Source organism: Callospermophilus lateralis, chromosome 12 (genome assembly GCF_048772815.1).
Source record: "Callospermophilus lateralis isolate mCalLat2 chromosome 12, mCalLat2.hap1, whole genome shotgun sequence".
NCBI classification, from domain to species: Eukaryota; Metazoa; Chordata; class Mammalia; order Rodentia; family Sciuridae; genus Callospermophilus; species Callospermophilus lateralis.
In genome coordinates this window covers 18,377,178-18,392,364 of record NC_135316.1, presented here as the reverse complement: position 1 = coordinate 18,392,364, position 15,187 = coordinate 18,377,178, and positions in this window count along the sequence as shown.

Genomic DNA, 15,187 nt, shown 5'->3' with positions numbered 1-15,187 from the left:
AGAAATAACAGTGAACCTAAACCTAACCGTAAACTTAAGCTACCTAAAACGTTTACTCTGATTCTAAATAAAAACCTAATGATAAACTTAACCTAAACCTATCTTTAACCTGACATCTAAACCTATTACCCTAACCCTAATGATAACCCTAGCCCTAAATGTAATGCTAACCATGACAATAACCCTAGACCAAACTCTAAATTAAACTCAGCCATAGCAAAAATTATGGCTCAATCCCTAAAATGTACCATAAACCTAATCCTAACTGTAACCCTCGCCCTAACCCTGACCCTAAACCTAACTCTAGCCCTAGTCTTAACCATAAACCTAGCCCTAACCCTAGGTCTAACCCTATAAATTACCCTAACAATAACGATAACCATAACCCTAATTCTAACCCTATGCCTATCCCTAAACCTGCCACAAATCCTAACCATATCTATTACCTTAAACCTAAACTAACCCTAAACCTGACACTATCCAATACCCTAACCCTTATTCTAACCTTAATGCCAATTTGAGCCTTAAACCTAAAACTTAACCTAACCCAAACCCAAAGCATAATGCTGACCCTAATAATACCCCAGGTTTTAATTTGACCGTTTCCCTAAACGTAACACTTTAATTTGACCTAGCAATAAAACTAACCCTAAAAATATCCCTTATTATTAACCTAGACCTAAGATTAGTTTTAGCCCTATTTCTTGCCCTAAACCTAACACAAAACCTAGCCCTAATCCTAGCCTTAAATCTAGACTTAATTCTAAACCTAACCATAACCCTAGCCCTAATACTAAATCTAATCATAAAACTAGCCCTAACCCTAATCATAGCTCTAAAACAAAACCGAGCAACAGGTCTAACACTAACCTCAACTTAAACCAAACCCTAGCACTACACCTAAAAATAATCCTAGCCCTAATTTGAGTCCTAACCATAACCTTAAAAATACCCCAAACCTGACTTATATCCTAACACTCATGGTAGCTCTAAACACCACCCTAAACTTAAACTGAAACCTAACAGTAATCCTAGCCATAAATCCAGTCCTAACCTAGCTTTAAAAATAACCCTGATCTGACTGATATCCTAACACTAACCCTAGCTATAAATATCACCCTAATCTTAAACCTAACCCTAACACTTGAACACTAATTGTAACCCTAGTTCTTATATTAGCCATCTCCATAACCCTAGCCTTAAACCTCAAACAAAACTAGCCCTAATCTGAGCCCTAAACCTAGCTTTGACCCTAACCATAAACCTAACCCTAGCCCTAACGCTATCCCTTACACTGAGCAAAACCATAACCTGAGAAAGAAATGAGAAACAATAATAAAAACCATCAGTGGGAAGTGCCTCAGTAAAGACTGAGGGCAGGGGGAAGCTAATCATGGAGAAACAAACTAAATTAAAAAAAAAAAGATAAATAATCAAACATGGCTGGAAGTACAAACCATATATTAATAGTAACTCTAAAGGTTAATGGCTTAAACTCTCCAATAAAGCGACATAGGCTGGTAACATGGATTAAAAATCAAATTCAACAATTGCTGCCTCCAGGAGACACATCTAATTGGAAAAGACATACACAGGCTGAAGGTGAAAAGTTGGGAAAAAATATACCACGCACACGGTCTTCATAAGCAAGCAGGGATGGCCATCCTCATATCAAATAAAATCGACTTCAAGACTAAGTTAATCAAATGGGGTAAGGAAGGACTATATATACTGTTAAGAGGAACCATTCACCAATAAGACATAACAATTATCAATATTTATGCACCAAATAATGGTGCTGAAAAGTTCATAAAACAAATTCTTCTCAAGTTCAAGAATCAAATAGACCACAACACAATAATTATGGTTGACTTCAACACACCTCTCTCACCAATGGACAGATCCTTCAAACAAAATTAGAATAAAGAAATTATAGAACTCAATATCACAATCAATAACTTAGACTTAACTGACATATATAGAATATATCAACCGTCATCAAGTGGATATACTTTTTTCTCAGCAGCACATGGATCCTTCCCAAAAACAGACAATATATTATGCCATAGGGCAACCTTCAGTAAATATAAAGGGCTTGATATAATACCATGCATTTTATCTCATCATAATGGAATGAAACTGGAAATCAATGATAAAAGAAGGAAGGAAAAATCCTACATCACATGGAAAATGAACAATATGTTACTGAATGATCAATGGGTTACAGAAGACATAAAGGGGGAAATCAAAAAATTCTTAGAGATGAATGAAAATACAGACACAACATATAGGAATCTATGGGACACAATGAAAGCAGTTTTAAGAGGCAAATTCAATGCCTGGAGATCATTCCTCAAAAAAAGAAAAAAAAAAAAAACAAATAAATGAGCTCACACTACATCTCAAAGCCCTAGAAAAGGAAGAGCAAAACAACAGCAAGTGTAGCAGAAGTCAAGAAATAATTAAAATCAGAGTGGAAATCAACCAAATTGAAGCAAAAAAAAACTATTGAAAAAATTAACAAAACTAGAAGTTGGTTCTTCGAAAAAATAAATAACATCAACAGACCCTTAGCCATGCTAACGAAGAGAAGAAGAGAGAGAACTCAAATTACTAACATACGGGATGAAAAAGGCAATATCGCAACAGATGCTACAGAAATACAGAAGACAATTAGAAATTATTTTGAAAACCTATATTCCAATAAAAATAGAAGATAGTGAAGACATTGATAAATTTCTTAAGTTATATGTTTTGCCCAGACTGAGTCAGGAGAATACACCCAATTTGAGCAGACCAATATCAATGGATGAAATAGAAGAAGCAATCAAAAGACTACCAACCAAGAAAAGCCCAGGACCGGATGGGTATACAGCAGAGTTTTACAAAACCTTTAAAGAAGAATTAATACCAATACTTTTCGAGTTATTTCAGGAAATAGAAAAAGAGGGAGCTCTTCCAAATTCATTGTATGCGGCCAACATCACCCTGATTCCGAAACCAGAAAAAGACACCTTAAAGAAAGAAAACTACAGACCAATATCTCTGATGAATCTAGATGCAAAAATCATCAATAAAATTCTGGCGAATCGGATACAAAGACACATCAAAAAAATTGTGCACCATGATCAAGTAGGATTCATCCCTGGGGTGCAAGGATGGTTCAATATACTGAAATCAATGAATGTTATTCATCACATCAATAGACTTAAAGATAAGAACCATATGATCATCTCGATAGACGCTGAAAAAGCATTCGACAAATGACAGCATCCCTTTATTTTCAAAACATTAGAAAAACTAGGGATAACAAGAACTTACGTCAACATTGTAAAAGCTATCTATACTAAGCCTCAGACTAGCATCATTCTGAATGGAGAAAAATTGAAGGCATTCCCTCTAAAATCTGGAACAAGACAGGAATGCCCTCTATCACCACTTCTATTTAATATAGTTCTCGAAACACTGGCCAGAGCAATAGACAGACGAAAAAAATTAAAGGCATAAAAATAGGAAAAGAAGAACTTAAATTATCACTATTTGCAGAGACATGATTCTATACCTAGAAGATCCAAAAAGGGCATACAAAAAAACTACTAGAACTAATAAATGAATTCAGCAAAGGGTAAGGATATAAAATCAGCACACATAAATCAAAGGCATTTCTGTATATCAGTGACAAAACTTCAGAAACGGAAATGAGGAAAAACACTCCATTCACAATATCCTCAAAAAAAAAAATACTTGGAAATCAACCTAACAAAAGAGGTGAAAGATTTATACAATGAAAACTACAGAACCCTAAAGAGAGAAATAGAAGAAGATCTTAGAAGATGGAAAAATATACCCTGTTCATGGATAGGCAGAACTAACATAATCAAAATGGTGATATTACCAAAAATTCTCTATAGGTTTAATGCAATGCCAATCAAAATCCCAACGGCATTTCTTGTAGAAATTGATAAAGCAATCATAAAATTCATATGGAAAAATAAAAGACCCAGAATAGCAAAAGCAACTCTAAGCAGGAAGTGGGAATCAGGTGGTATAGCCATAGCAGATACTATTGCTCTATATTACAGAGCAATAGTAAGAAAAACAGCATGGTACTGGTACCAAAACAGGCGGGTGGATCAATGGTAGAGAATAGAGGACACAGAGACTTATCCACAAAGTTACAACTATCTTGTATTTGATAAAGGGGCTAAAAGCATGCAATGGAGGAAGGATAGCATCTTCAACAAATGGTGTTGGGAAAACTGGAAATCCATATGCAACAAATTGAAACTGAATCCCCTCCTCTCGCCATGCACAAAAGTTAACTCAAAAAGGATCAAGGAGCATGATATCAAATCAGAGACTCTGCGTCTGAAAGAAGGAAATGTTGGCTCCGATCTACATATTGTGGGGTCGGGCTCCAAATTCCTTAATAGGACACCCATAGCACAAGACTTAATAACAAAAATAAAAAAAAAAATGGGACTTACTTAAACTCAAAAGTTTTTTCTCAGCAACAATAAGAGAGGTAAATAGGGAGCCTACATCATGGGAAAAAATTTTTACTCCTCACACTTCAGATAGAGCCCTAATATCCAGAGAATACAAAGAACACAGAAAATTAGACAATAAGATAACAAATAAACCAATCAACAAATGGGCCAACAACCTGAACAGACACTTCTCAGAGGAGGACATACAATCAATCAACAAGTACATGAAAAAATGCTCACCATCTCTAGCAGTCAGAGAAATGCAAATCAAAACCACTCTAAGATACCATCTCACTCCAGTAAGATTGGCAGGCATTCTGAAGTCAAACAACAACAAGTGCTAGCGAGGATGTGGGGAAAAGGGTACTCTTGTACATTGCTATTGGGACTCCAAATTGGTGCGGCCAATTTGGAAAGCAGTATGGAGATTCCTGGGAAATCTGGGAATGGAACCACCATAGACCCAGCTATTGCCCTTCTCGAACTATTCTCTGAAGACCTTAAAAGAGCGTACTACAGGAATACTGCCACATGGATGTTCATAGCAGCAAAATTCACAATAGCTAGACTGTGGAACCATCCCAGATGCCCTTCAATAGATGAATGGATAAAAAAAATTGTGGCATTTATACACCATGGAGTATTATGCAGCACTAAAAAAAATGACAAAATCATGGAATTTACGGGGAAATGGATGGCACTAGAGCAGATTATGTAAGTGAAGCAAGTCAATCCCTAAAAAAATGCCAAATGTCTTCTTTGATATAATGAGAACAACTAAGAACAGAGCACGTAGGAAGAGCAGGAGGAAAAGATTAACATTTAACAGAGACATGAGGTGGGAGGGAAAGGGAGAGAAAATGGGAATTGCATGGAAATGGAAGGAGACCCTCATTGTTACCCAAAATTACAAATAAGAGGCTCTGAGAGAAATGGGAAAAAAAAAACAAGGAGAGAAATGAATTACAGTAGATGGGGTAGAGAAAAAGGATGGGAGGGGAGGGGAGGGGGGATAGTAGAGAATAGAAAATGTAGCAAAATACAACAGTTACTAATACGGTTACTAATTACATAATGTGGATGTGTAACCGATGTGATTCTGCAATCAGTATTTGGGGTAAAAATGGGAGTTCATAACCCACTTGAATCTAATGTATGAAATATGATATGTCAAGAGCTTTGTAATGTTTTGAACAACCAATATAAAAAATTACATAAAACTACAAAAAAACCATAATTCTAATGGTAATCCTAGACCTATACATAATCCTTTGGCTAATCAAATCCTAACCCTTTTAATAGTCCTAATGCTAGATTTTATTCTAGCTCTAATGCTATCCCAACCCTAATCCTAACCCTGCCCCTTGTTTTGACCATAACATAAACCCTAGGTCTAAACCTGACCCAAACCCTAAACCAAAACCTAACACTAGCACTACTTGTAACCTTATACCTAAACCTAAACCTATCTCTAGCTCTAGACCTAAACCTAATCCTAAATCTAACCTAAACTTTAGCTCTAGAACAAATCAAAATCCTAGCCCTAGCCCTAACAAAAACCTTTACCTAACCCAAACACTAACTCTACACCTAAACCTAAACATAGTTCTAATTCTGGCTTTAACCCTAGCTTTAATTCTAATCCAAACACTGACCCTGCCTTTAACGCTAAACCTACCTCTAAATCTAAAACTAATCAAAACATAAACCTAATTCAAGACTCAGCCATAACCCTGACTCTAAAACTAGCCCTAATCTTAACCCTAGATCTCTCATTACCCATACCCTTAAACCTAGGCCTAAACTTAACACTAAGTATAGAGCTAATATTAGGCCTAAGCCTAGCTTTATGAATAACCCTAACCCTAACACTAGACTTGTACCTAACCCTAGCCCTCACCTTAGTTCTAAGATAGCTCAAAGCCTAACACTTACCCTAAACATAAACCTAGACCTATTCCTAACCCTCACACTAACCCTAGCCCAAATCCTAAACTTAATCTAGTCCTTAACCTAGCTTTAACCTACCCAGTACCCTAAACCTAAACCTAACATCATTGTTAATCCTGGCCCAAGCCTAATCTTAACCCTAACCCTATTACCATAGACATAACCCTAAAATTAACACTAGGCATAGCCCTAACTCTAGATCAAACCATAAACTTAACCATAAACCTAAAGATAAGTGTTACTCTAATCATAAGCCCTATCACTAATTCTAACTCTAAGCCAAAATCTAAACCTAACCTAACCCTATCCATTACTTTAACCCTAACCCTAGCATTAATGATAACCCTAGCCCTAACTCTAGCACTACACCTAGATCTAATCCTAGCCTTAATTTGAGTCCTAATCATAACCTTAAAAATAACCCTGAATGAGACTTATATCCAAACACTCATCCAAGCTCTAACCACCACCCTCACCCTAAACCTACAGTAATCCTATCTCTGGACCTGACCCTAAACCTAGCCCTAAACCTAGATCAAAACCTAATCTTTATGCTAAACAAAACTCTAAACCTAACCTTAATCCAAGTTCTAATACTAACTCTAACCCTAATTCAAGGCATATTCCTAACCATAACTCTATTTCTAACCCTATCTATTACCCTAACCATAACACTTACTGTAATGATAACCCTAAGACTAACTCTAGCCCTATCACTAACGCTAACAATATCAATTACGTTAAACAAAATCAATTACCTTAAACCAAACCTGAACCTTAAAACAAATCGTAACTATACCCTAACCCTAACCCTAATGCTAATTTGAGTCAGAAACCTAAATCCTTACCTAAGCCAAATTCTAATTTTAAAATTCCAAGAGTTCTTAACCTGACCCTTACCCTAAACCTAACCCTTATACTAGATATAGCCATAAGCCTAACCCCAAAACTATCTATCTTTAACCATAACCCTAGACCTGATATTAGCTCTAGCACTATTCCTAGCCCTGTATCTAAAACAAACATTAGCTCTCATCTTAGCCCTAAACCTAGCCTTAATAATAACCCTAACCCCCAACCCTAGCCAAAACCCTAATTCTAACCCTCACCTTATGTCTCAACCTAGCTATAATGTCATTCATTATCCTAAACTTAAACCTAACCCTATACCTATTGCTAGGTCTAAGCTGAACACTAACCCTAGCTCTAAAACTAGACCTAATTTATCCCTATCACAAACCCTCAATCTAATTTTAGCCCTATTACTAACTCTCTCACACTAGCCCTGTCCCTAGTTCAAACCCTATCACTTAACATAACACTAGCCCTGGCCCTGAACCTTGCCCTATCTTTAATTCTATCCTAATCCTAGATCTAAACCTAACTATAAATGTAACCCTAGCCAAAAGTCTAAGCTTAACACTAACACTAGCCCTAACCCTAATACTAATTGTAAAAGTAGTCCTAATACTAACCCTAGGAATAAAACAAAACTGATCAATAGACCTAACCCTAAACCTTAATTTAAACCAAACCCTAAACTACTACAAGAACTAATCCTAGACCTAATCAAGTCTTAACCCTAATCTTAAAACTAACCCTGACCCTGACTCAGATCTTAACACTCACCCTAGGCTTTAAACATGACACCAACTTTAAACTGAACAGTAAACCTAGCACTAATTCGAGTCCTAACTCAAACTCTAAGACTAATAGTGACCATGACTTCTATCCTGAAAATAACTCTAGCTCTAAATATTACCCTAACCTTATATCTAAAACTATCACTAGAACTACCCCTGAACCTAACCCTAAAGATAACCCCAATTGTAACCCTGGTTCTTACATTGCATGTTGCCCTAATCCTACCCTAAAATAACATAAAAATGAGCCCTAATTTGATTCCTACACATAGCTTTAACACTAACACTAACCCTAACCATACTCCTAACTAGCTCTAATCCTATCCCTAACCCTAAGCATAACCCTAACCTAATGGTAACCCTAGTCCTATCCCTAGTCCTCAGGCTAATCAAAACTCTCACCATATTAATAGTCCTATCCCTAGCCCTAATTCTAGCCCTAAACTTATAGCAAACCTTAACCCTAATCCTGACCCTTATTCTGACCACAACACTAACCTAGGTCTAAACCTAACCCTAATGCTACATCCAAAAATAACACTAGCCCTACCAGTAACCTTATACCTAAACCTGACCCTATCACTAGCCCTAGACCTAAAGTTAATCCTAAATCTAGCTTTAACTCTTGTTCTAGACCTAAACAGAAACCTAGCCTTAGTCCTTAACGCAAAGACTAACCCTGCCCTAGACACAAACCTGGTCCCAATTCTGGCTTTAACCTTAACTCTAACTCTAACCTGAACACTGACCCTGCATTTAACACTTAACCTATCTCTAAACCTTACACTAACCAAAAACCTGAACCTAAAACTAGACATAGACAAAACCCTAACCATACAACAAGCCCTAATCATAATCCTAGCTCTTACGTTAGCCATAGCCCTAACTTTACACCTTAACCAACACAAAACCTTGAGCGAATTCTAGGCCTAAATTTAGCCCTAAGCGTAACCCCAACCCTAACATTAGCCCTAACCCTAACCCTAAACCTAACCATAGCCTTAGTCTTAAACCATAGTCAAAGCCTAGCCCTTACCATAAATATAAACTTAGACGTATACCTTACTCTAAACCCTAACCATTTAACCTTAACCCAAATCTTAACCATATCCTAAAACCTACCTCTAAACCTACACCTTACCTAACCCTACAACTAACTCTATTCATTACCCTAGACTTAACCCTAACCATAACCATAACCCTAACTAGAAATCAAACAATAGACCTAACCTTAAAACTAACACTCACCATATCCCTAATCCTAGTTCAAAACCTAACCCATACCCTAAACATAAACATATCCGTAAACTTATCATTAATCCTAAAACTAAATCTACTCCTAAAACTAAACCTAAACCTACATCTAACCATATCCATTACCCTAACCCTTATCCTAACCCTAATGATAATTTTAGCCCTAATCTAAACCCTAACACTAAACCTACCATAATATTATCCCTAGATCTAAGACTGAACCTAATCCTCGCCCTAGCCCTAGCACTGACACTAGCTCAAAACCTAGCCATTACACTAAACATAACCCTAGACCAAAAACTAACCCCAATCGTAGCCATAATCCTAAGCGTAACCATAGCCCAATTCCTAGCTCTAACTCTATCCATTACCCTAACCATAACCCTAAGCCTAATTCTAAACCTAGCCCTAACCCTAACCCTAACCCTAACTCTATCCCTAGCCCTGATTCTAACCTGAAGCCTCAACATAGTCTAACACTTACTCAATCCCTGACCCATATACTTAATCTAAACGTAAGAAAATGATAAGCCTAACCCTAACCCTAACTCTAACCCTAGCCCTTATTCTAAACTTTAAACTAGACTTAACCTTAGCTCAAACCCCACCCATTACCCTAACCCTAAACATAAACATCATGATAACCTTAGCCCTAACCCTAAACCTACTCTAACCTTAACTGTAAACCTAACCCTTACCAAAAACCTAAACTTTCCATAGTCCTATCCCTAGATCAAATTCTAACAATTTTGCTAAACTTAACAGTAATACTAGTCCTAAACCTAAACCTAACCTTAACCCAAACCCGATATCTAAACTTGTCCATTACTTTAACTCTAATGATATTTTTAATCCTAACCCTAGACCTAAATCTAAACCTAACCTTATACTTAGCACTAATCTTAGCTCAAACCCTAACCCATACCCTAAACCTAACCCTAAATCTAGCCCAAATCCTAAATATAACCATAGACCTAACCCTAGCTCTAACCCTGTCAATTGCCATAATAATAACCATAAACCTAATGCTAACCCTAGTCCTAAACTTAAACCTATCCATTACCCTAAATCTAACCTGAGCCCTAAACCTAATTGGAAGTCTAAACCTGACCTTATCCATTACCCTAACCCTAACTCAAACCTAATAATAATTTGAGCCATAACCCTAAACCTCATCCTAACTGTAACACAAAACATGATTCTGACTATTTTAATATGCCTAGCTCTCAACTTTAACCTCACTCTAAACCTAACTCTGACACTAGACCTAGCAATAAATCTTACCCAAAAACTATCCCTAACCATAACGTTAGACCTGGTATTAGTCCTAGCCCGAATTATTGCCAAAACCCTAACACAAACACTAGCCCTTATCCTAGCCCTTTACATCGCCTTGATCCTAACCCAAACTCTAACTCTAGCCCAAAACCTAATTTTATCTCTCACCCTAGTTCTGAACCTTGCTATAACCTCATCCATTCCCCAAAATCTAACCCTAATTCTAACTATAGACTTAGCCGTTACATTAATCCTAGACCTGATCCCAGCCCTAATTTAGCCCTAAACCTACTGCTAGCAATAAGACTAACTCTAACTCTCACCCTAGCCCTATTCCTAGATCTAACCTTATCCCTTACCATAACCCTAATACTTCCCCTAACATGAGCCCTATCACTAGCCCTAGCCCTAAACTTAGAACTAAGCATAACTCTAAGTCCAACCCTAACCCTGAGCCTAAACCTCACACTAACACTAGCCCTAATGCTAACACTAATCTTAAGACTAGCCCTAATCTAGTTCAAGCCCTTAAACAAAACCAAGCCAAAGCCCTAACCCTAATCGTTAACCTAAACCAAAACCTAACCCTACACCTAGCCCTAATTCTAGTCCTAACATAACCCTAAAACTAACCTTGATCCTGATTCTAACCTTACACTAACCATAGCTCTAACATCACCCTAAAAGTTTACCTAACACTAAAACTAGGACTAGCCCAAACCGTAACACTAAAAGTAGCACTAATTATAACTCTAGTTCTTACATTATCCATAGACCTAATCCTAGCCCTAATCTAACCCGAAACCTAGCGATAAACTGAGCCCTACATCTCATTATAACTCTAACACTAACCCTAGCCCTAACCATTACCCTAAAACATAAACTAACCCTAAAACTGCCCCTAACACTAAACCTAACCCTAGACTTAATCCTAACCATAATCCTAGCCATAACTCTAGCTCTAACACTATTCATTACCCTAAACATAACCCTAACCCTAATGCTAACCCTAGCCTTAAACTTAAACTTAATCCTAAACATAGACCTAACACTAAACCTAACCATCACCTTAGCCCTAATCATAGCTGAAACCCTAACACTTAACCTAAAACTAACTCTTACACTCACCCTAGGCCTAACCCTAACCTTAACTCTAGCCCTAATCCTAACCATAACCCTAGCCCTAAACCTATCCATTACCCTAAGCATAAGCCTAACCCAACCATAGCTCTAAACATAGCTCTAAACCCTCCCATTACCTAACCCTTATTATAAAAGTCATGATAACACTAGCCCTAACCCTAAACCTACTCTAACCCTAACTGTAAACTTAACCCTAGTCCTAACCCTAAACCTACTCTAACCCTAACTTTAAACCTAACCCTAGAACTAACCGTAAACCTAAACCTTGCCATAGTCCTAATCCTAGCTCAAACCCTGAGAGTTACACTAAACCTAACATTAACCCTAGTCCTGAACCTAAATCTAATCCTATCCATTTAGGCCTAACTCTAAACCTATTACTAACACTAACCTTAAACTTACCTATAACTAACCTGAACAATAAACCTAACAGTAACAATTACTCTAAACCTAACCCTAAGCCTAACCCTAATGCTAATTCAAGCCCTAAAACTAAACCAAAACCTAATCCAAACTAAGAAAAAAACACTGACTGTAATTGCACACCTAGCTATAAACCTGATTCTCACCCTAAACATAACCCTCAAACTAGACCTAGCCATAAAACTAACCCTAACCGTATCCCTAACTGTAACCCTAGACCTGACATTAGCACTCTACCTAATTCTTTCCATAAACCTAACACAAACTTGAGCCCTCATCCTAGCCCAAAAACTAGCCTTAATCCTAACCCGAACCCTATCCCTAGCCCAAACCCTAATTTCAACTTTTGCCCTAGTTCTGAACCTAGGTATAACAACATCCCTTCACCTAACCCGAACCCTAGTCCTAACCCTAACACTGACATTAACACTAACCCTATCCCTAACCCTACGCCTTATCCTAACACTAATCATAGCTCTAATCATAGGTCTAATTTATTGCTAACTGTAACCCTAACTCTAAACCTAGCTCTTAGACTAACCCTAACTCTAGCCCTAGACCTATTCTAGTACCATCATTATCTATTAAAACACTAACACTAGCCTGAACTTTAGTCCTAAACCTAGAACTAACCCTAACTCTAAATCTAACCCTAACTTTAAACCTAAACCTCACCCTAACACTAGCCATAATCCTAATTCTAATTTGAAAACTAGCCCTAACCCTAGCCATACCCCACAAACAAAACTGAGCTATTGCCCTAATCCTAAACCTTAACCTAAACCAAATCCCAACGCTACACCTAGAAATAACCCTATAGCTACAACTAATATTGACCCTGACTGTGACCCTAAAAATACCTCTAAACATCACCCTAACTCTAAACTTAACCCAAACACTAGACCTAGCCCTAATCCTAACCCTAAAATTATCCCTAACCATAAAGCTGTAAAGCTAGTTCTTATATCAGAAATAGCCCTAACCCTAACACAAAACCTTGCCGTAAACTGAGGCTCAATCCTAGCTTTAACCCTAACTCTAACCCTAACTCTAGCCCTAAACCTAACTCTAACCATAGCTCTAAACTTAGTCCTTACCCTAAGCCAAACTCTCACCCTAATGCTACTCTAGTTCTAACTCCAATTCTTAGCTTCCTCCAAACCCTTACTCTATTACTAGTTCTAACCCTAGATCTTTTATATTCCTAACCCTAATCCGAAGAATAAGCTTAATTTTTACGCTTATTCTGACACTAACACTAACCCTAGGTAAAAGCCTGACCTCAACACTAAACTGAACCCTAACATTAGCCCTACCAGCAAACCTATACCTGAACTTAACTGTAACACTAGCACTAGACCTAAACTTAATTTTAAATATAGCCATAATTCTAGCCCCAGTCCTAAACAAACACCTAGCCCAAGCCCTAAATTAACCATTAACCTAACACAAAGACTAACCTTATCCCTAAACCTAACCCTAATTCTAATTCTGGCCCTAACAATAAACCTAATGCTAACCCAAACACTGACGCTTACCCTAACACAAACCTTAGCTCTACACCTTATCCTAACCCAAAACTTAAACCTAACACTAGACATATCTGTATCCCAAACCCAGAAAACTACCCATAACCATAATCCTAGCTCTTACATTACCCATAGCCCTAACACTAGCCACAAACCTCACACAAAACCTAGCCCTAATACAAGCACCAAAACTTGACCTGAGCATAACCTTAACCCTAATCCTAACCCAAACCCAAAACCAAAGGCTTGTCCTAGCCCTAACCCTAACTCAAACTCTAAAACTTATACTAAACATAACCCTAGCTTCAAACCTAACCCTAACCCTTTTCCTAATCCTAACTGTAACCATATCCCAAACCTAGTTTAACTTTATCCATTGCGTTAAACATAATCCTAACCCTAATGGTTACTAATGCTACCCCTAACCCTAATCCTAGCCATAATCATAACCATAGAGCTAATTCTACTCCGAACCCTCACCCTAGCCCTTACCCTAACATTTAGCCTAAACCTAACTGTAACACTAACCCAAGGAGTAGCACAAACCCTAGCCCTAATACTAACCTTAACTTAAGCCCTAATACTAGCACTAAACCTATTACTTACTCAAAACATAAGCCTAAACCAAAAGCTAACCCTAGTCCTAACCCTAACATTATTTGTAACACTAACCCTATACATTATTCTAAACATAACCTTAACTGTAAACCTAATTCTCTCCATTACTCTAACCCTAACCCTAACCCTAAAGCTAATTTGAGTAATAACCTTAAACCTTAACCCAAACCAAACCATAACCCAGACTTCTGACCCTAATAATAACCTAGCTCTAAACCTGACCACTTCCCTAAACCTAACCCTTACACTAGACCTAGCCATAAACCTATCCCTAACACTATCTCTAACCATAACCCTAGACCTGACATTAGCATTAGCCCTAATCTTTGCCCTAACCCTCACCTTAGTTCTAACCGTACCTCAAAGCCTAAGCCTTATGTTAAACATAACCCTAGCACTATCCCTAACCATAACCCTAAATGTTGCCCTAATCCTAACCTTAAAACTAGACCTAATACTAGCTCTAACCTTAGCAATTATCCTAAGTCTTACCTTAACCCTAATGATAAACCTATACATAACTCTAACTGAAACCCTGACCCAAACCAAAAACCTAACCCTACACCTAACCCTAAACCTAAACCTTGCCATAGCCTTAACCCTAACTCAAACTCTAACACTTACCCTAAAACCAAAAGCAAACCTATCCCTAAAACTAAACTTAAACTTAAAACTAACCTTAACCATAAAGCTAACCTTATATCTAAACCTATCTATTACCCTAAACCTAATTCTAACCTGAATGAAAACCCGAGCCCTAACCCTAAACCTAACCGTGACCATAACACTAAACCTAAGCCTCGTACTTGACCTAACCCTATCAAAACCTAAACTTTACCCTAAATCAAAATTTAAGCCT